The sequence below is a fragment of the Gymnogyps californianus genome, chromosome Z (assembly GCF_018139145.2).
Source record: "Gymnogyps californianus isolate 813 chromosome Z, ASM1813914v2, whole genome shotgun sequence".
Taxonomy (NCBI): Eukaryota; Metazoa; Chordata; class Aves; order Accipitriformes; family Cathartidae; genus Gymnogyps; species Gymnogyps californianus.
Window position 1 is genome coordinate 24,038,213 of NC_059500.1, and position 22,701 is coordinate 24,060,913.

Below are 22,701 nucleotides of genomic sequence, written 5' to 3' on the forward strand. Positions count from 1 at the left end.
TGCTAGTGTTAGAAAGAAAAATTGCCACCAAGTTTTGGACGTACACTCTTGACTGAAGAAACTGAAAATCTGATAAAGTAATAAAAGCAGCTTCAGTTTATTCCAGGACTTCCAAATAAGCAACAAAATCTATCCATTTTGTATACAGAATATATCAGTGTTTGAAAATGACTCCCAAATACAATTTAGTTTACAGGATATAGGTTAAACATTGTCTTAGTAAAATATATTTATTTGGTAGCAAAATTCTGCAATGTGCCTTAATATGTATGCAGTGAAGAAACAGTGCAAAAACCAGTCAAACAGACAAAACACTAATAGGGGGTTTATTAGTCACTGAAATACTCGTTAACTATGTGCCCACTTGCCCATCAGTAACATTTTTATTCCTTTTATCAGAATGAAGTAATACTGTATGCCAACTAATTTTCTTATAATAAAAAACTCTGTGCTGAGTCCTGATTTTTATTTTTATAATATTGATGAATTAAACTGGCTACACACACAAAAAAAATCTCATTAACCATGGGGGGACAGAGAGTCTAATTTTGCTTGCATGCTGGGTGTGGAATGATCCGCTCATTTCACACATCTCTTCAGAAGTGAGCCATGAGATTTAACTGCAATTAAATGTATATTTCTTATATGTCAGGAAAAAATAAGTTACCAAAAGATGCATGAATTCCATTACACTTCCCCTAAACAAACTCAGGAGTTTTCTATTGTACATGAAAAGCGTGCTTATCTAATGACAACATCAAACTACAAGGGAAGTTCTACATTCACCAGTTTCTCCTTATTGAAAAATGTTTTTAACAAGAGGGGGGTTTTTTGACTCAAAGTACCAGAAAGACTCATGGACTGGGCCACCAGAGGACTTCGATAAGCACCACCAAATGATATATAGAGGCTAACAGTCGCATTAAATAGAATGAGCATTAAAACGGAGATTTAAGGGATAAACTTCGGCTTTGTTCAAAATGTAGCACATGCCCTGTTCAAACTGCAATACATTTATAAACGCTGTTGAGTATTTTCGTAGCACTTTCCCTCTGACATACTGAAACTACTCTGTATCTTACAGCAATGAAGACTCATAACTTGTCTGCACAGCAGGCATTATCAAACACATGACAAACACAACTGTACCCTGTACGGAGTTTATTTACTCTGTTTAAGTATTTTAGGGGAACCTGAATAAAACTGAAAAGCAGCAACAGTGGTCTTTTTTTTGCCATTGCCAAGCTGCAGACCACCTCAGAAGGATCCATTAGATCTTGCGGGAAACCAGTTTTCACTGAGAATAGTATATTCACCAGTGTGAAGAGATTTTTTTAATGCATATTAAGTATAAATTTTTTCCTAAACTAGTATAAGAATACAACCCAGAACAGCCCATCTACTTTTTTTTTTTATATGTGTGTACAGTCTTATTAGTTATGTCAGGGTGTTATTTTAAGTCTGCTTTCCAAAATAAAAGGAAATACATATCAGAGCTGTCTTGCAGTGATCTCCACCCTACCCACATTAAATTTTGAATCTCTCAGCCAAGGCCCTCACAATTCAGCAAAGGATTTAGTACACGAAAGGATCATCTCAGGATATTAGGTTATTTAAAATTTCTGAAGGAAGCTAACAGAGAGCAGAGACACTCTGTGTCCTCAGGAAGAACAGTTCATTATAATTCCACACAATACTCATTCCAACAAACATCAGATATCTGACCAACCACCACAACCATGCTGGCTATGTAGTTACCACATACGCTTCAGACAAACTCATAAGACATGTTAGTATTTGACTAACAAACTTGAGAAGGACACTGGAAAGGAATTAGGAGTCCTGCATCAGGGATGCTGTAGAGAGCATTATGGAGTAGTATGCTTGCTAGCATATACGATGCAGCTACTAAAACATATTAGCTGATTCAGTTTCATTTTGGTTTAAATGAATTACTTTCAGAGCTATTAGCAAAATAGTAGCATGATTTGTCACTTCCTTTATTTTATATTACACCAATTTCATTAAAAAGAAAACTAATCTGTGGACCATAATATTTTATGCAACGACCGAATTACTGCAGAATAAATTGTAGTTTACCATTAAGAAGCTAGATATGTATGCAAATACATACTGTCACTAGAAAACATTTTTAATCTATTTCTTTGACTGTGTTTAAATGTACCTGTGGCATGAGAGCACATCATACAAGGACTTATGAAAAATGCACTGACTGATATTTCCCTTTTAGGACTAGCCATATTTCTAATCACCCTCCAGAACAAATTAAAATGAATCTCCACCAGAAGTGGGACTGGCACTTAGAACAGGTCATGACTTTTCTATCCATTGGACAAGTACACCTAGCAAAACTGCTGAAAATCCAACTACTTACCCTGGAACGATGCAAGACCGATGAACTTCTATATGGAATACAAACAGCTGTTTTATGGCTGGGACAAGTGAAGCACTCCCTATTTTGCCTGAGGACTTCCTCAGATGCATCTTTATATACGATAAACAGAAAGCCGAGCTTCTGTGTTTCGTATGCTTACTTTGGGGGATCTTGTGCAACATGAGGTCCTGTCCATTTTAATGGATTATCCACTAGAATTTACTTTCTATGGTCATGCTCTACAACCGTTAGGGTCTTGTGGGCAAAAGTCTCCTTTTTGCGAGACATACAGTTCTGTCACAGGGCAAAATAACCGCATATCTTAGAGTGCATGAAAAATAATACAATACACCCAGAAATGTGACACAATCAAAATGACAGGCTGTAAGAATCACATTCGCAATGGTATTTTGAATGAACGTGAGCAAGACAAAGCAACAGGGCAAAAGATTTTGCTTAAATTGAACTGCATAACGTAAAAGCCCAAAAAAGCTTTTTAGCTGTATAAATCCAGAAAAATGGCTGTATCTTAGATGTTATTATAAGAAAAAAAAATCTATACTTTTTTTGGAAAAGCAAGGAAGTAAGAAACTGGAGAGAGATCTAAGATAAAGATAAAATAGAATTAATACTTCTGAGGGACAGGCAAATAGTAACACTATCTCTACTGATCAAAAGGTAGAAGATCAGCAATAAGAGGGACAATGGACAATACGGTATATATTGAATATTGCTAAAAACACTAGCCAGACATGTATATATAGGCGATATAAATAGGCCAATACTTCAATATTATTCCATTCAAAGAAAGACTGCCTAATGAGTCAGATACGAACCATCAGCATGGATACAGAAGTTGAACGTGGGCTTGCAAATGAAATTAGAGAACTTTCACAGGAAATTTAGAGGAAATATGATGAGGACTCTCCAACTGAAAGAAAAAACACTCTCAGGAGAAAAGGAGATTTCAATTAGAAGAGCATAATCAGTGATATCTGTAAGATGAGCATGATAGTACTGTTTCTGAGATTTGGCTAGGGAACTGGTCTTCAGAGATTTTGATAAAAACGATTTCAGTACAGTACAAGAGCTCTAAGATAAAATCAGAAGGGAGGAATTCCTGGTAGTTATCGCAAATGATATATTCAATGAACTTACAGATAAAAAAGACATACCAGACAGTATCTGCCAGAGCAATTAAGATGCTCTCCTTTTCATAAAGTGAATGTGTCATGAATTAACACCAGCTGGCAACTAAGCACCACGCAGCTGCTCGCTCCCTCCCTCCACCCAGTGGGATGGGGGAGAGAGAATCAGGGGGGAAAAAAAAACCTCATGGGTTGAGATAAAGACAGTTTAATAGGACAGAAAGGAAGGAAAATAATAATAATTATAATAATAAAATTACAATAATAATACTGAAAGAATCAGAATATACAAAAAACAAGTGATGCACAATGCAATTGCTCACCACTCACTGACTGATGCCCAGTTAGTTCCCGAGCAGCGATCCGCCCCTCCTGGCCAACTCCCCCCAGTTTATATACTAGGCATGACATCATATGGTATGGAATATTCCTTTGGCCAGTTTGGGTCAGCTGTCCTGGCTGTGTCTCCTCTCAACTTCTTGTGCTCCTCCAGCCTTCTTGCTGGCTGGGCATGAGAAGCTCAAAAATCCTTGACTTAGTATAACTTAGCAACAACTGAAAACATCAGTGTGTTATCAACATTATTCTCATACTAAATCAAAAACATAACACTATACCAGCTACTAGGAAGAAAATTGACTCCACCCCAACTGAAACCAGGACAGAATGCTAGCTTCATTTCTGGTCTGAAGAGACTATTTCCCTGATGAAAAAGGTGCCAGAACAACATTCATCTTAAGTCTTCAAATTTAGATAATGGGGAGAACAAGGAAAATTTTTGCTTTTAGAAGGCTATAGATGTCTGGCATGAGAATGGAGTTTTGTGCTTCGTAAGCAAGAATTCTTCAACGACGCTTTAGAGAAAATAATTTTCTGAAAATTATCCTCTGCATTAGCCACTTTAGCAGTGGAGATGAAGAGTTTAGGAGAGGCCCCAAAAACATGTAATAAACTTAGACAGTAACTCTGGCCTGCCTATTGATGAGTAGATACACTAACCACAAAATCTTTGTGTGTCTCTTTTATAGGTATTAGCACATATTAAAGGAGATGTAAATGCTGATGTATATTAAAACCTGAACATACAGTAGAACATGTCTGATGTCCCTGACGTCTATGATTTGATTTCAGAAATAACACTAATCTCATACCTCAAAAGGCTTTTTTTTTCTCATCCATGACAAAACTGGGTATCTCAGAAAGACCACATGTAGAAAACCAGATAAAGAATCATGCTGTCCTTACCAAACAAAACAGGGTATTTTAAACTATTAACACGGCACTCGCACACGGAACAAGCTGCTGGCTGAATATGAGCTGATTATTTGAGTTGAGCACATCATGTATCTTCGGAGCACCTTCCCAGGAATTATAACATGCATTTTCTTAGTTTGCTATTGTAGATATCTAGAATTGGGAGCAGCACTGTGCAGAGCCATGAAGACTTAAGATAGAGTTATTAAAAATTAAATCATTCAAAGCTAATTAAAAATATCTCAAGTACACAGTGAAACCAATTAAACAACACAGCTATTCAAAAATAATTTTTTGATAAGGTAACATTTTCTGTTTTAAACACAAGTAACACCTTCCAAAGCAGCAGAAATGATGCATAATTGACATACACATATTGTAAAACATTGCACTGGACGAAAATTAATGTTCCACCTTCTGAATTGCAGGGGGTAGCTTGCAAAACAAGACTTATTGGTGTGAAATTTAAGAACAGCTATATTTTTTCAGACCAAAGATACATCCCAGGCCATGCCAGTGGCCTAATGGCCTGTAAGAAAAGGAGAAGGATAATTCTTCAGAACATATCTTTGTCCTCTGAAGATCTGTGGTATAAGATCTGCCTTAGTAGTGTAAGATGTGATATTTCTACATGTAACAGTCATGGAAGGATTTTCCTTCCATAAATTTTTTCAGCTGCTTTCTGAATCTATACAAACCATTACAACCCACTGCTGTAGCAACCAGTTGCACAACTTAATTACATGTTTTTGAAGAACACGTTTGTCTGCTTGCTTTGAATCATCTCCGTACTGTGGTTATTTGATGGCCCCTACTTCTTGCTTCTGAAAAGACAGTAAATGACCATTATTCCCTATTCACTTTCTCCACATCACTCAACACGCAACACATTGTATACATCTTTATCACATTCCCCTTCGGTCTGCTTTTTCAAGTCTGAAAAGCCCAATCTACCTATTCATTAATTCTACAGAAGCTCCTCCACATATGTGAGCATTATTTTGCCTTCCTGAATTCTCCTACATCAATTTTGTAATTTAGGGAGCTGAAAATAAAAGTGGTTACATGGAGTCAGACTACTCTAGGTGGTACACAGCAAAAGGACAAGCAGCAACAGGCGATTTGCATTGAGAAAATTTCCAGATATTGAAAAAAAGTTCACAATGAGGACAGTGATCAAATACTGAAACAGGTTGCCCAGAGAGATTCCTGTCACTGGAGCTGCTAGAACCTCAACTGCAACAAGGCATTGTGCAGCCTGATAAAACATCAAAGATGACCCTGCTCTGAGCAAGAAGCAGGACCAGATGGCCTCCCTGAGATCTCTTCCAATTTAAATTATTCTGCAGTTCTATGACATTTGGGAAGCAGGTGCGCATTAATTTATACAGTGATGTAATGTTTTCTTCTCTATTCACTGTTCCTTTCCTGAAAATTTCCAGCATATTTTTTGGTTTTGATCACTAAGTAAATAGTGACCTGATATCTTCAGGAACATTTAGACCTTATGAGTTCATTACTGGTATATGTGAAATCAAGCACTGTTACCACAATCTGGTCTGCAGGAATGTAATTACACAATATGATGCTAATATTAAAAAAAAAAAAAAAAAAAAAAAAGACTGTTAGAATTAATATGTATAATTTATAACAAGTCAAGGAATTCACTCAACTTACTATAAAAAAATATTTGCTTTATTTCCAAATGAAGTCTTCTGCTCTTGTGATTACTTATACGCATATGATTACTTATATACCAGGATCTTGAAGGTGCAACACAGGCTAGAAAGTAATTTTTTTTGTTCAGGGAAACAGCAATAAGAAAGAGCATTAAACAACAGATTGGTGAACTCTTTGGAGACAAAAACCTGAAAGCCTTTGCCAGATTTTACTTAGGAAAGCCTCAGATGTCAGAAAACACTCTGTGTAAATAAATTATTTTTAAAAAAAGAGCATGAATACTATGATCAACCCTTTGCTTTCTTTTTGAATTACTATCTATCAGAACAGAATGTACAGTTAAGTTGTCTGCACTATGTTTTCCGTTTTAATTAGAGTTTCAGAGGACCAATTTTTCAAGCTACATATGAAATGTCACGGAAATGTCACCTTCATCTTTGAAATGATTAGTAAATCTTCCAAATACACAAATATGTACTAGAGGTCTTTAAGGAAGAAGAGTACCTCTTAATGGGGGCTAGCAATAATGTTTCCAGAGACATGGTACATTTTAATTATTATATACTAAACAGCCTTTTTATTTTAAAAAAAGATAGGATTTTGATTTCACCTAATTATCATTAAGAATGTCAACTGTGCTCTAGAGAAGATGACTAAATCTACTGCACATAAGCTGAGGCACTGAGATCCTGTCCAGTAGCTATTTTTGTGGAAGGAAAAAGTAGCCAGACAAAGGCTTTTGCAAGGTAGATAGAGAGGCTCTTGAAATTCAGTAAGGAATTCCTGCTTTACTTAATGAATATATCTGTACACCTCTAAATCCTAATACACCTCCATCCACTGATCACATAATGATGCCAAATAAAAGAAACCTCATTTCAATAAAGGCAATTTAACAAACCAATTCAGACTTTTGAAAGCTTAGAGCCAAATTTAGAATGAATACATATTTTTGAAAAATTAACCTTAAATGCCATTACCTTATGTAACTGGGGAAACATGTAACAGGAAAAATGAAGGCTTCCATCCTACAAAAATCTCAGGCTGGTATGTAAATGTTCAGATATGAATTGTTTCACTGATTTCAGGAGCACTGTTACTAATCAATAATGCTATTATTAACTGAATGTACAAGTATTTTATTAATTCTTACACTACCACTTTACTAGTTTCAAGTAATAAAAAATGATCAAATTTCAGTCCGTACAGCACTTGCTATAGATGAAAGGGAAGCACCTGGTCATACCATGATCCTTATCCTCCTTGGTTGTCATTGCCACATCACAGTAAGAGACCCCCGCATATACACACAAGGCCTCTCTTGCTATAATTCTGTGTAAGTTAATGAAGTTGCAACGGGAGAACATAAAATAGACTACATTGAGTGTTCCTAGTTGTACTGCAGTACCTAATGTTCACAAAAGCAAGAACACCTACATCTTCTCACGTCTTCTGGCAGCTCACCATCCAAAAAATCAAGATGATGAACTAGCTGCTGGTCAAAGTCATCATCTGCCAGGACAACATCTTGCTCAACATTCAGGCTGTGCTGCTGCTCAAGAAAACGAAGAATCACAACAAGCCAAAGAGCAGTGAATGAACTACTGCCACTGTTCCAGGCAAGAATTGACCAAAGCAACCTGAACCACAGTCAAGAATGGAGGTGAGGTAAGAGTATACAAATCAAATGGGAATGTATTACATTTCTTCAAATACTCTCCCTATTTCCAAACATTTTCATCTCCTAAGCCAGATATAATTTTTAGCCTAGAAACCAGCTGTGCTGGTTTTGGCTGGGATAGAGTTAATTTTCTTCATAGTAGCTAGTATGGGGCTATGTTTTGGATTTGTGCTGGAAACAGTGTTGACAATTCAGGAATGTTTTCGTTATGGCTGAGCAGTGCTTATGCAGAGTCAAGGCCTTTTCTGCTTCTCACCCCACCCCACCAGCGAGCAGGCTGGGGGTGCACAAGAAGTTGGAAGGGGACACAGCCGGGACAGCTCACCCCAACTGACCAAACGAATATTCCGTACCATATGATGTCATGCTCAGCGTATAAAGCTGGGGGAAGAAGAATGAAGTGGGGGACGTTTGGAGTGATGGCGTTTGTCTTCCCAAGTAACTGTTATGCGTGATGGAGCCCTGCTTTCCTGGAGATGGCTGAACACCTGCCTGCTGATGGGAAGGAGTGAATGAATTCCTTGTTTTGCTTTGCTTGCATGCGGGGCTTTTGCTTTCCCTATTAAACTGTCTTCATCTCAACCCACAAGTTTTCTCACTTTTACTCTTCTGATTCCCTCCTCCATCTCACCGAGGGGGGGAGTGAGTGAGCAGCTGTGTGGTGCTTAGTTGCTGGCTGGCATTAAACCACAACACCGGTGTTTATGGTTTGGCAGTTACATACACTAACAACATCACAATAAGCAATCAGTGAATCAGTGAGATCTCACAAATGTGACTTGAAATTTCAAGAATATAATCATAAATTTAAAAAAACCCAAAAGCTCAAACTATGTTAAAGAAAAAATGTTAAGAGATCACAAAATATGCAAAGCAAACCAACTGTGAAGAAATTTTATATTTCCATCATCTAAACATTACAGTTTGTCAGATAGCTACGAAAAGCACATGCTTTACTAGTTAGAAATACACATGCATCCACAAATCATTTAAAGTTAACAATTCTTAGGAGTATTTTTGATGCAAAGAGGCTAGTTTTATTCTGTACTTTATTACTGTATACATCCAGCTGAAATAGTTTCAGGCGTGTATGACCCAAATTCTACAGAAGAACAGAGAAATACAGTAACGCTAGAACTGCTGCCCCAGAGCTGTAATCAAGATCAACACTATAGCTGTCATTTGAAGCAATGAAGTCTTCAATGTGAAATATGTTTTAAAACTGGTTGTATACATGCGCACACACACACACACAGATTGTTCTTGCCATCCGCCTTCCAAGTTAAAAAACAAAAACCAAAATCTGAGCTAGAAAGAAAATTCTTGATAAGGTAACGGAAGAAATGGATTTCTTTTAAATACACACGTGTTACGCTGCATTACTAGTATTTGGAAAACTTCATCTCTATTTGAATGAATTGTGATAAAACATCAACTGATAAGTTTTCTTCCACCAAAGATGGACATTAGTGTAGAAAATAAATTCTGTCCTGAAGTTTTCATACACTCATTTTGCCACAAAAAGTATGAAGGCAGACAGTGCCTAACAGACTTGTTAACAAATGACAATATTCCATAATAGCACTTCCTCGATTGAATGGTAAAGTTTTAGCTGGCCAGTAGATAGCTTAACTTTTAAAAAAGTTAACATCTAACTCTTCAAACCGATAAATATTACTTAAGGACTAATAGAACTTCATTACAATCACTGACCTAATAAAAAGAGGTAGAGTCATCCCTCCTGACCTATGTTCAAGAGAGCCATCAAAACAGGGCAAATTTAACAGAGGAAAAAATTGGTGAAAGACAGCTATATGGGCTAATAATGCAGAGCCACAGTTGAAGAACCTCTAGGCTATATTTTGCACAAGGCATGAACAACTTTACAGGGGAGGCAGCTTAAGTACCAAACTACACATACAGTACACCACACAATGAACTCAGCAGATTAAGCAGATATAAATACAACTTCCAGGCATTTTTACGTGAGGATCCAGACTATTGAACATAAAAAGTGCTGCACAAAATGGCCAAAAAATCTCAATTCCTAATGGTCTCTGCAACGGTCAGTAGCTGAAGTAAGGAAACAATGACTACTACAAGCATGTTGGTGAATCCCTGGAGAGAGCAGTGTACATGCCAAAGAATGCCACCTGGAACCGAAAATTATCTTTACTAACCACAAACTTAAAATAACAGTAATAGGCTTGCCAGAAATCTATGTATACTTACATACCCTGCAGACTGAGAAACACAAACTGTTCTCCTTTTCTCATTACTAGCAAAAACTTGTGTTCTGGTTATTTTAAACCTCCAAAATTGCAGACAGGAAGCCAAGACACATTTCAGCAAGGCACAAAGCATTAACTGTTTTCAATCCTTTATTCCTGATCTGCACAGGCAAACCTCCTCTAGTCCCACTGACTACAACGGCATCAGTATCCTGACGAAACATTATCTCATACAGCAAATCTGTCTGGCAGTTTGTAGGGAGGGGATCAGAAGGCAGCAAAGAGAAAAATTACAGCTATAAGCTACAAGCAGGCAAATTATTGCTGCCGTGAAGGCTAGTCAAAAGACATTCCAGAAAAATACAGGGAATACAGGGCAAAAGTAAGGGGTCAATGAGAAGGCCAGTTTAGGGGTTTCTTCCCAGAGATACTGAAAACAAAGTTTCATCTGTCCTCAACTCAAGCAAAGGTTCGCTCCAAAAGGAGATTTTCTAAGGAGGACTGCATCTCTTTAGACTTCAACATTTTGTATCCAAAGGAGAAGACTTGGATAGACAACTGAAGCAACTAACTGGATGCTGTACCAGTGGCATAAAGTGAAAACTGAAGCTACGGAAGTAAGTAGTCTGTGCATAAACCAACAAAGCAGAGAACTGTGTCAACTGGGGTTATGCAGCCCAAAAGATATCCAAGTACAGTATTTATAAACATAGCATGAGCTGAATACAGCATGCTGTTAGTGACTGTGCTTAGTATACAGGTCAATTACTTTAATTAAAGTGCATTATTCAGTAACAGACGGAATGACATAGTCTTTCCAGATCTCATTAAATATATATTCAAAAAGCTGTAGTTTGGATTTGGTTGCTTTTTAGTCACAGATACACACAGTAATGCCTGCTAAAGAAATGTGTCTGACAAATCTAGTGGTAGAGTCCAGATTTTAGCCACTTAAGCCCAAGAAAGTCTCGTCCCTGGAAAACGATTAGAAGCACTGAAGCAGCTATACCCTGAAGTGCCAACAGCTGCTAGGGGAACAGTGGCCAGAAGTCAACATGTAAGGAAGGAACAGAGAACATCCTCTCTATACTGCATGACCTTGAAATCCACAAGTAACCATAAGTTCCTTCAGGGTTCACAAGACACCAAGAAGTAAATATTTGATAGCTGCAGACTCCCAGGCTGTAGGCAGGGACTTTAGCAGAGGTCCATGCCAACCTACAGAAGACAGTACTCCATCGCAGGTGGGGAACCCCCAAGTTCTCCCCTAACCTCAAAGGAAGTTCCTAGAGGCCCATGAAGAATCCGGTCTCCCCAGCCACCCACTATGTGAACTCACCAGAGGTGCGTTGTCTGTAAGTTTATTACCATACTGTTCTGACCAGTTTAAGGTAACATTTGTTGGATTCTGCCCTCTCCACACCGCCACCCAAAAACTGGCACCTACCAACGAAGATCCCTCTTAGGACTCATTGACTGGCTCTAATTGACTCAGTGACTGGATTTAATGAAGTCACCCTGGCAAAAGCTACATCAAGCGACATGAAATAGCATTACACGTTATGTGATCTGACAGCCTTTTTCTTCCCCCAATAAATAGCATTATTAAACATGGACTGGTCATTGTATCCTGTTTTGAAAATCATATTGTGAGAGGATGCATTTGTTTTATCACAGTAAAACAAAGCTTCATGGACTTAACCCCGAACAGCTTCAGTCAGACGGGACACAACAGATTCTTAGCGAGATCCACATTTATGTTAGCTGTATTAAAGAATAAAACTAATCCTTTCATAACCAGAAAGATTTTGTAGTACAACTAGATTCAAATTTGATCAAGTATTTCTGTTTGACAGCTAGCACAATCAGCATGTCATGTCTGCTTTTGGTTTTCACAGATCCCTGCATCAGTTTATTAACAATATCAGCTTGCATATTAATAGATAAAATGACAGAGCAACTTTGTGACAGCTGCAACACACCACTTTAGCAGCGTATCTGAGGTAGGCTTAATGAGTAATCTTTCTAGGGTGCCAATTTAAAATTAAGCTTTTATTTCTATAAATAATATATACTGGCATAACTACTGGAAATATACTAGTATTTTTGTTCAGAACAGACATGCATAATACACAAATACCCACTACTTTTTCAAATAAGGGAAACTGCAAACCAACACAGTGTTAGACGTTTTTACACATTAAGTAAACAACACCACAAATATCTGCCAATTTAAACAACAGAACAACAAAATTGCAAACCCAATAAATAGGCAGTGTTCAGATTCTACTCTGAGTAAAGCCTATGGTCCACTGAACTCATGTTATACCTCAGATCACAGCTGTATAAACTATAAACGCAAACAAGACTATTCTGAAAGTACAGACATCAAGGAGGAAAGACTCAGTGTACAAGTCTCAGCAACAGTACCAGAGAGTAACAGATTTCAATCCTATCCAAGGTGAAGTTCATAAATTGTTATCTAGCACAATGTGCCAAAATAAATTAGGCAGCATTTCTTCTGCAGAATTGCAAAAAGACTTTGAGCTGTTATGCTCAGTGGTCAATAGAAGGAGTCCTTCACATGTTTCAGTCATTACTCACTAAACGGGGACTGTCTGACCAAGAAGTCTCTCCTCAACGTTCATCAGTAGTACCTATTAAGCATCCTCAAGCTGCTTGTCAAATCAAAGACCAGCCTTCTCTCTTACAGAAGAAGCCTCTTTCACTCCCCTTTGCAAAAAAGAATCAATAATTTGTACAGATTATGGGTATATACAACTCAATGCATCAACTTCTTAATAAATATGTTGAAGAAAGTAACTGAGACGATACTTCAGTCATCTTGGTTGAAAATCCTTATTTCCTCACTAATTTTCACCACATATTATAAAACTACATTTCATTATCACACTGTTCCTGACACACTTCAATGCCAAGACAAGAGAGGCTGTGGATGCCCCATCCCTGGAAGTGTTCAAGGGCAGGCTGGATGGGGCTTCGAGCAACCCGGTCTAGTGGAAGGTGTCTCTGCCCATGGCAGGGGGGTTGGAACTAGATGATCTTTAAGGTCCCTTCCAACCCAAACCATTCTATGATTCTATGAAAAGGTAGATACAATGATCCATATAAACAGTGTTAATTTATAAATTATATCTATAAACCCCACAAACTGAACAGATCAACCACACAAAAGCAGCAAGCACCTGAAGTGGACCAAAACCCCTGTAAGCCACAGTTTTGGATACTACCACACTGGCTCTCAGTAGAGTTCTCCTAACAACCACATTAGTGACCTTAAACAGGATGTTTCCCCAACAAGAACAGCCTTAGAAGAAAACAGTCACATTTTTTAAAAAGCTACTTCATTGCCCCATACCAAAATTACACAAAAGACAAATCATCCCTCCATTAATGGTACTTATGCAGTTGTCACATATTACCGTAGCCTGGAACTTGCATCAATGATCATTAAACAAGCACAATTACACTGTAATGAGATCCTATTAGGTAGGAAATGCTCACAATTCCCACCTGCAGGTTTGTCTTTTTGTCCCCCTCATAGAGATAACAACATCTCCCCTTTACACTATAATAGCAGCTAACTTTAACAGCAAACTAGTTAACACAAGAAAATTGAATTTATATCAGCTGTTCTGAACCTTCATTTTCCTTGAGGACTGGGGCTTCTCTTTCAGACTAATGTAAGACTTGTGTACCTAAAAGTTTCTTTTTTTTTTTTTTTTTTTAACCCAGAAGTTACTTTTTACCATTTTTTTTAGCAGAACTCTCTGAATATATCTTCCCTCACTTAAAAATAATACCAAATTCACATCCTGTTTTAGTACAATGGTATATGGTCACCTCAGTGTAATGCCTGCTCAGTCACATCAGCTTCTCCTGTATTATGACACACTCTGCTCACCCAGAATGAATTCAGTATAACAATTAACAAGTTCAACTGCTCTAGAGAGCTGCTAGCACAGAAGATGAAAACTTCAGGTTACCACAATACAGAAATTCTCAAGACTCTCAAGCATCTCATTTTAGCCCCTCCACCCCAATATATTCAAGTTTCTATTTCTCTCTCTCCTACCTACAGTTGTTTTCATTTTTATCATAGTCACTAAGTAAATGCTAAATACAGGTTTCCAGACTGAGATAATTTCAGTTATGTTAGCCATTGTGAAAGTCTGCATTGTCACAAAGTTTTGGCAAAACTAGGTAAATTTAATCTAAAGGGAGAATGACAGAAGTTTATATTACATATAAACCCAAACATTGAGTGATTTTATTTCATCTTAGTACTTGAAGCCGAGATCTGGAAATAAAACAAGTCATTCTGAGGCACACTAAAACCAAACATTGGCAAATACAGCTCCTAATTCTTAAAATTCTCAGGCTATATCACTTGTATCCTGTATTTTTCTTGATTATACTATTTATGCTTTGATTTAGCACCCAACGCATCACTGTGGCAACATGTGTTGATAAAGGCAAAGCCACAGTCTCATGGAAATATTCTCTTTCATGGAATTATACTAACACTGACAACCTGTAAAACAGCACATGCATCTTGAAATTGTCAAGTTGGCTCCATTTTCTCATCCTCTCATTCTCTAATTCAACTAATGTAAAGAGCAACAAATTAAAGCAATTATTTCATTCAGCAAGCAAGCAAGCGCCTATCAGAATATTAATGTCAGGGTCCTGAGGGCACTGATAGACTTCAGTGGCCCTGCCTGACCAGCCTCACTTGGGAGATTCACACAACCCCTGCCCATGTGCCCACCAGCCCCATTTCAGCTCAGCCCTGGGCACTGAGTCCTGGCCTGAGCTGTATCATAGGTACTGTCTCCAGCTTTGTCTCTGGCCCTGCCTCCTGGATGGATCCTTCATATGTACGTTGTAGCTTTATCCAGTCCTGTGTTTGGTCCTGTATCCCGGACAGACTTTGGACCCGTGTTACAGCCTTGTCTTCAGCCCTGTCTCTGACTCCTTTTCCTTTTGCTCCTGACTGGACTCCCAGTTGGACTCTGAACCTGATTCATTGCTCTGCTATCTCTGGAGCTGCCCACAGACCTGTCAACATCTGGATCTGCAACTGTGCTCAGACCCTGTGGGACGCCACCCCATCAGTGAGGCCACTGCCCACCCTGGAGTCACCCTCATCTCCTGGATCGCCCTTCCTCTTCGAGCAGCTGGCCCTTGCTGCACCCTAACAACCATTTAGGACTCATTTCCTATCTCTGGATACTGCCTATGCGAGGAGATTTTAAAGTGCAATTGAATCTCAAAGAAAGAAATGGAGGAGACTTTTTCCCCATAATTTGATTCACATATATCCCAAGTTCCTGTGATACACTGAGACAGGAAATATCTATAATCTCATTTCTCTCAAAATGTCATGTTTATGAAACTTAATAAAGCTGCCAAATGTTAATAAGAAGTCAAATGAAATACCTGTTCCAACTGGTTTTAATAACTCCCTAAAAGAGTTAATAGAAAAGAAATTATTTGACTATGAACTCTACTTGCTCAAGTAAAAGCTGATTAGGAATCAAAGGACTAGTTAGGAGCACCTACTAAAGAGATGATCTAAATTCAGCATCTCACAGATGTTAGATTTGAACTTCTTTCCCCAGAACAACCTCCTGCTTTCTCTCCAGCCGAGAGAATCATACTACATTCTGGAAGAGGATATATCTTTTCTTTTTTTTTTTTCTTTTAGCAAATGTCTTTTATTAAAGGCACTAAGTGAGACTAAAGAAAACTTAGTCATTCTTAGCTACTCTATCCTTAATTTGTTTTTTTTGTTTTTTTTCTTTTGAGTTGTACAGATCTATAACCTAGTTTCCAGACAACGAACTCTTGCTTTCTGCAATTAAGAAGCTTGAAAAAAAAAAAAAAAGATCAAAAAAATTACTTTGCTTGCAGAAAAATTCTGCAGTAACTTCCAGAAAACAAACCTGCTTTTGACCCACACAATCTTACAGATCAGGAATGTTACTTGATTAAAAACAGAAGTAATTCATCAGAATTCAATAGTGCCCCAAAAGTAAAAGCCTTCAATCATTTTTCAAGAATGACACATTTCCATGCATCTTGGCTGTGATACTGCAAGCTTTCTTTCTTCTTAGGATGAGCACATTAGTTTCAGAAACTCCTGGATATCTACTATTATCTTCATGCAAATGTCATTGCCTTTCTCACACTACCCTAACACAACAGCCAAATAAAGATAAATTTTTTGTGGCCTGTTTCTGTCCCCCTCTAAAAAGAAGTTGAGATAAGTAATCCTGGAATTTTTTGACTGGATTACAATGACTATCACATCTCATGTGGGACTTTTGCTTTCCCTACCGTTAAAGACTTTTTTGAGCCAAGAACTTCAAAGTGTCTGTTGAAAAGTGGGCTTCATCTGTTTGGATATTAGTATCTAGTATTCTTTGTGGCCTCGGTTATCCAAGACATCTACATGGGACTGGCAGACATGAGTCACAGCTTGATGTCAGGCAGAATACCTTAGGCAATCTAAAAATGGCATTAATGTTGATGTTCAGGCACCTGGATCCCAAGCTGACCAGAAATGTTTTGCATCTATCTTACTGCAGGATGACCCAAAGAAAAAAAATTCAGTGATATCTGAAACATGGTATTTCATTTACCCCACTGTTAAAGATCACCAACAGTAAAAAATAAAAAGGAGAACAAAAAATGATCTGGTCTGTATCCTAAGGATAGTGTGCTCTGAAAAATGGATTAGATTGCCATTCCTGTTTCTCAGTCTGTAGCAGGAAAGAGCTTCCCCACATGGCAGAAAAGAGCAGAAGCCACAAAGCAAACCATAAAATTATACACTTCAAATCTGGCAATAAACTACCAGTGGCACTAGATTAAGACTATAAATTCTAATTCCAAGAAATATTTTATAGTAGATTTTAAGACTTTTAGAAGCATAATAATTGCCTTTAAGAACAAGGGTATTTTTAACCAGCCACTTAAAAACGAAAAAAAGAAAAGGAGAGAGATGATTTAAAGCAGCTAAATTCTATCACATTATTTCCTGTGTGTTGCCCAGAGGCTATGAGAAGTTAATGTTCACACTAATTTGGTCCCATTGCTATGAAAAAGATACAAGAAGCCAACGGTGATAATTCTGGCAGAGAATTACTTCTTTCCTCCCAGCACAGAGAGAAACATTCCAACACATACTGAAACATACACTGGACACCAGTATGTGATTTCTGTTCAAAGGGAAACTTTTGAGTGAAGCCTTCCTAATTCACAGAGAAGATTTTAACTGAAACAACAAATCCCCAGTAGGTATGCAATGCTGCAACACTACTATGATGAAGCCTTCTTCCTCAAGGAAAATTGAAAGTGCTTGAAATATTTTTGGCAGTTCAAGAGAAGTATATGCACTTATCTCAAGTACATACACTCTCCTTCATATGGAGAGGGTAAACTAATTCTGCACTTAAAATATTCTGAGAGTTTTGTTTACTCTGAACGAGCCACCTCCCTCAGTTCCTCCTAAAGTTCATTCACACTTCTAATTTTGCCTTCCCCCAAGATTAGGTCATCGCTCAACACTTTTTGATAGATACTATGCTACCCTTAAGAAACGCATAATTTCTGAGCCTTAGTCTATTAAAAGATTACTGTCAGGTTAATCTTTTACTTCAGAAGTTTCTGGGCATGTTCACTGGAAAGAAGCTTGACAGCTCCACTGAACTTCCATCTTGTAAACTGGGGACCAGTCAGTAATACCTACGTGGGACAAAGTATGACTGAGTTTACCTGTCTATTACCTTCATATCTCCTTTTGGATTGTACTTCCTCTGATGTATGTCCATTAGGCAAGTAGGATTTACAAAGAGAAGAAATAGAAGCTGGAACATACTCACTCTGAGAGCAAGAGGAAGAGAGTTCATCCTCCACACTTCCTAGAAGGATCTGACATATGAAGCATTTTTGCTCCATGTTAAATTCTAGCTGTAAGCCAGAAATGCAGGTCCCAGCCAGCAAGCTTGGAAAGTGGCCCAAAGCAAAGATCACTTAGTTGAACTTCAGCTGTCCAGGCATCCAACAAATACAACTGTTTATTTCCAAGTCTTTTATGAATTAATAGGCACAATTTCTACAACATGACTGCACTGGCAGTGTTTCCTCTGCTGAGACAAAAATAAGAGAAAGGATAAGGATACCAATGCTGCACAGACTTACTTTGGCCCCGTTTCTATTGACAAGAAGCTTAAAATCTTGGAATAGCATAGTGGAAGTCTACAAGGTTTATAAATATATAAATCAAATAACTGTGAAGGGCTCCCCTACCACTTCCTAATCCATGCCCTCATATAATCTTAGTTTTATTTAAATTTCAAGAGCCACAAATTAGTAGAGAATTACTTCCATGGACAGATAAACAAGGGAGCTGTTTGGCGATGCATTACAAAGCGTAGGAATGCCTCAATTCTTCTGCATCAGTAAGAAAAAAAATAACAATTTTATCTCTACCATCAAGCTTTCTGCTACTGCTGCAATGGGCTGTCACAGAAGCCAACCGTTTCCCTGCATCTGTTTGACAATAAAGATCCTATATAGCCTGAGACAGTATGGGAGAAGGAGACCCCCTAGAGTGTGGGTACATCACTCAGCAGATTATGTTTCAGGGCCTTATGATATATGATCTAAAATGCATTTAATGAAGCATCTATAATCACATAACCAATCCCTGTAAATGCTCTTTCATATCTAGTAACTGACTTTAAAAAATTCAAAACGTACAAATTAATTAAAGTCGTCAATTGTGATTTTAGTGAGAATCCTGAAAACATTTGCCTCAAACCCAAACCCGCAGACAAAGACTCTAAGACTATCGGTTTGTTGATCACACTATTAGAAGGAGCACTGAGTCACGGATTCTAGAAAGCAGTGATGGAAATATAAAGCATTCACATTAGGAAAATAAAAAGGTACTTTGGGAATAATTTACAAATAATGAAACTAGCACTTTAGCACTGTTTCATGCATTTAATATTTTTTCTTCCATTACCACTGAGAACTTTTTTTTATTTACCAAAATCTTCACCAAAAGCTGGCTTATCTTACTTTTAAAGCAATCACTGAGAATAGGATCTCTGAAGCCTTTTCAAAAGGAATGACAAATAGTAAAACCAATTACATACACCATGAACTTTTATATTTTTTTCCTTCTGGATAATTCTGCTACAACAGATAAAACCAGAATTCAGAAATGTAAAATCTCTTACTAACACCCATTTTCTGTTACCCCACTGTGTAGAGTTTTAAGCATGGCACTCTCCTGGAATGGTGCATTAATAGTTAGATCCATCTCACTGGCTCTATCATGATACCATGATGCTTCATCTCCCTTCTGCCCTGTGAACCTCTCATGAGTTCATGTTACCAGAGGCATTACGGTCTCCTTCCTGATTCATCCGCACTCCAGAGCCTTCCATCCTGACAACCAAGCTGGACTGGAAGTCCTTTAAGGAGCATATGGAGAAAGAACAGTGACTTTGTACTGTTGTTCCATGGGCAGTACAGGTGCACAGCTCTTTTAGCTGGGTTACATGATGTTGAAGACCATGCATCAGGATCTTTCTACATTACAGTTGTATTTTATTATTTGTAAAAAAAACTCAAAAAAATCAGAACAAAACAAAACCAAACCACCATTTCAGATTATTTAGATGTTAGATAGATGAGAACATACATTTCTTCCTCCGCATTTCTGTGTCTCGTATGCCTTTTTTAAACATCGGTAATGACGAAAAATTTTGATTACTCAGTCATAACTAGTCTTCTGGCACTGAGCTCCACCTGCTGACAAGTCTTTCAAGTATTGCAGAGCCTGCATACCAAGTCTCGGTTTTATCAGTAGTTCCAGTATAATGCTGCAGTATGCAAAATAAATCAAATGAAACATTTCTATAATGAGAAAACCATATAGTTTTAAATACATATTCTTAAAAATAATGGGTTTGCACCTTTATAATATTTGTTTTTACCATGTAAGGAAAAAGGAGAAGACATATTAAAGGGGCATACAGATTTCACTGTATTATTGCTAAACAAAATTAATTACTATTTTATATTAACTAAATCTATTGCCAGGCTTAAGCACTCCCTGAAGACTTCCTATTCTGTAACAATTTCCAAGCCAATACTGATGCTGTAATTTTAAAGTCTTACTATGAAATGCAAATCACCATCATTGTACTTAATTACCTGAGTAAATGTTTAACTGGCACTGCAATATTCCAAATATTTCTGATGTTTTTATTTCTAATCAGATTATTAGACATATAAAAGTTTTGCTGCTGTTGTTTTCTTTGTTTTAATTATGGTGGACTACTGCCATGCTCTGTTGATCATATTAATAGCAAGAATAGCATATGTATCTTAGGACAAATGACAGGCCTTACATCCATTGACTGAACATCTAAACACTGAAAAGTTAGTTAAGCTTCCAGTTACTGGTTAACTTTTGTAAAGTGACATAATATATAATAATTTGGATACTACGGTATTTTGGCAAAAAAAACAGCTGTTTATAAGGAATAACCAGCTTTTTCTCAGTAACTATCTCCTTACTTTAATATAAGTATAGAAGAAAAAGTTAACTATGATTCTCCTGATTACACAGTGCATAGTGTCATAACTGCATAACTCTAAGGGGCTCAAAGACATTATTTTAAACTTGTAGCACCTTCAGCATTAAAATTATCTCTGTCTTGCATGGTTATCTCAGTAGAAAGGTATAAATGCTAGAAACAAGAAAATATGTTTTGTTTTCCACATATGATGCCAAAATTGTTAAATGCAATGTTCAGGAATGGCCAAAAATAGAATTTTTTTAACTCCTTGCTATGCTATCATGATTAAACAAAACAGAATCATCCAGCAATTTCCTTTTTTCTTAAAATGTGTACATGAACACTAACACACAGCTAACATTCTACAAACAATAAAATATATTGACCAAACCAAATCATATTGAAGACACTAACAAAATATGAAACTTCCTACAGTTAACAGAGGCAAAAAAGAACAAGGAAACGAAGTTGTAACACACACATAACCTAACACTGTCTATAAAAACACATCAAACAGCATTTCAGAATTTCATTCCTTGTTAGTATTCTATTGTACTGTTACCTAATGTAAGAGAAGGAAAACAAAACAATTTGCAAACTATTCCACTATGAAATTGGCTGTATTTATATGATACCATCTAAATACTTAGAGACATGAAACTTTATGAAGCTCTTTTGTATATCACATTTTTAATTTTAAATTACCAAAAAAAATCCACTTGTGACTGAATACATGAAAATTTACTTCGTATGCATGCTCACAACACAAGCCAATTATGATTTTGTCATTCTTAGAAAAAGAATTTGTAAAACAAGTGTTTATGACGAATTTCTGAAGAGGAATAAATAACCATATTCAAATGTATTTTCAGACAACATTTAGATGAACTGCTTTTAGCTAAAGAGGAGAAACCTAAATGGATTTATAGCTGAAGAAACAATGATCCTCTTGAATGATACCAGGATGAGCAATCAGCAGCAAGAACATTTCATTTCTGATCATTTAGCAGCTGTATAATTTTAAGGAGTTTTACTAAAAAAACCCCCATTATAAAAATCACCAGGATGCTTATTTATACAAAAAGCCCATGAATATATTATTTGTTCATCTTGAGATACAGTCAAGACTGCCCTCTCAAGCTACAGCAATTTGAAAAAAGTTTAATTTAGACTGCAGTTGTATCTACTGCTTTTTAGTCAATTTTACTAGAACAGGATATCAACTTAATAGTTAAACAAAACTTAAGTGGTATTAGCCTGTCTTAAATAACTTACTCAAGGGAAATCACCCAGCACTTAAGTCATATTCCATTATTTTTCATGGTGCATATGAATTGTAAGACTACATCCTCTGAAGCCAAAAAGGCAACATTTTTCTTACTCTTGGCACATTTAATATATGCAAAAATGTATTTCTTGCATCATTCTAGAAATCTCACTATGTATCTCCTCCAGCAAAAACAATATAAATTATCATAGATAACTTTTATTCCAAAAAAATTACAAGGTCAGAATTCTTCACTGCATATTGTACACATATGCAAGGATTATTTTTTCCCACCCACTGAAAGAGAGATTTGGACACCTGAAGACAGACTTTAGTAATCTTGAACTGAGGTGGAAGAATACCATTCTCTTGATTAGACTCATCATCTCAACTAACCCTTACAGACAATATTCACTAGCA

The 22,701-nt window shown here is 37.1% G+C and overlaps 1 protein-coding gene across 1 annotated transcript in view; it reads right to left on the bottom strand.

Moving 5' to 3' along the window:
- The window catches only part of FER (FER tyrosine kinase), a 170,648-nt gene that overhangs the window by 102,429 nt on the left and 45,518 nt on the right, over positions 1–22,701 (bottom strand). The window lies entirely within an intron of this gene.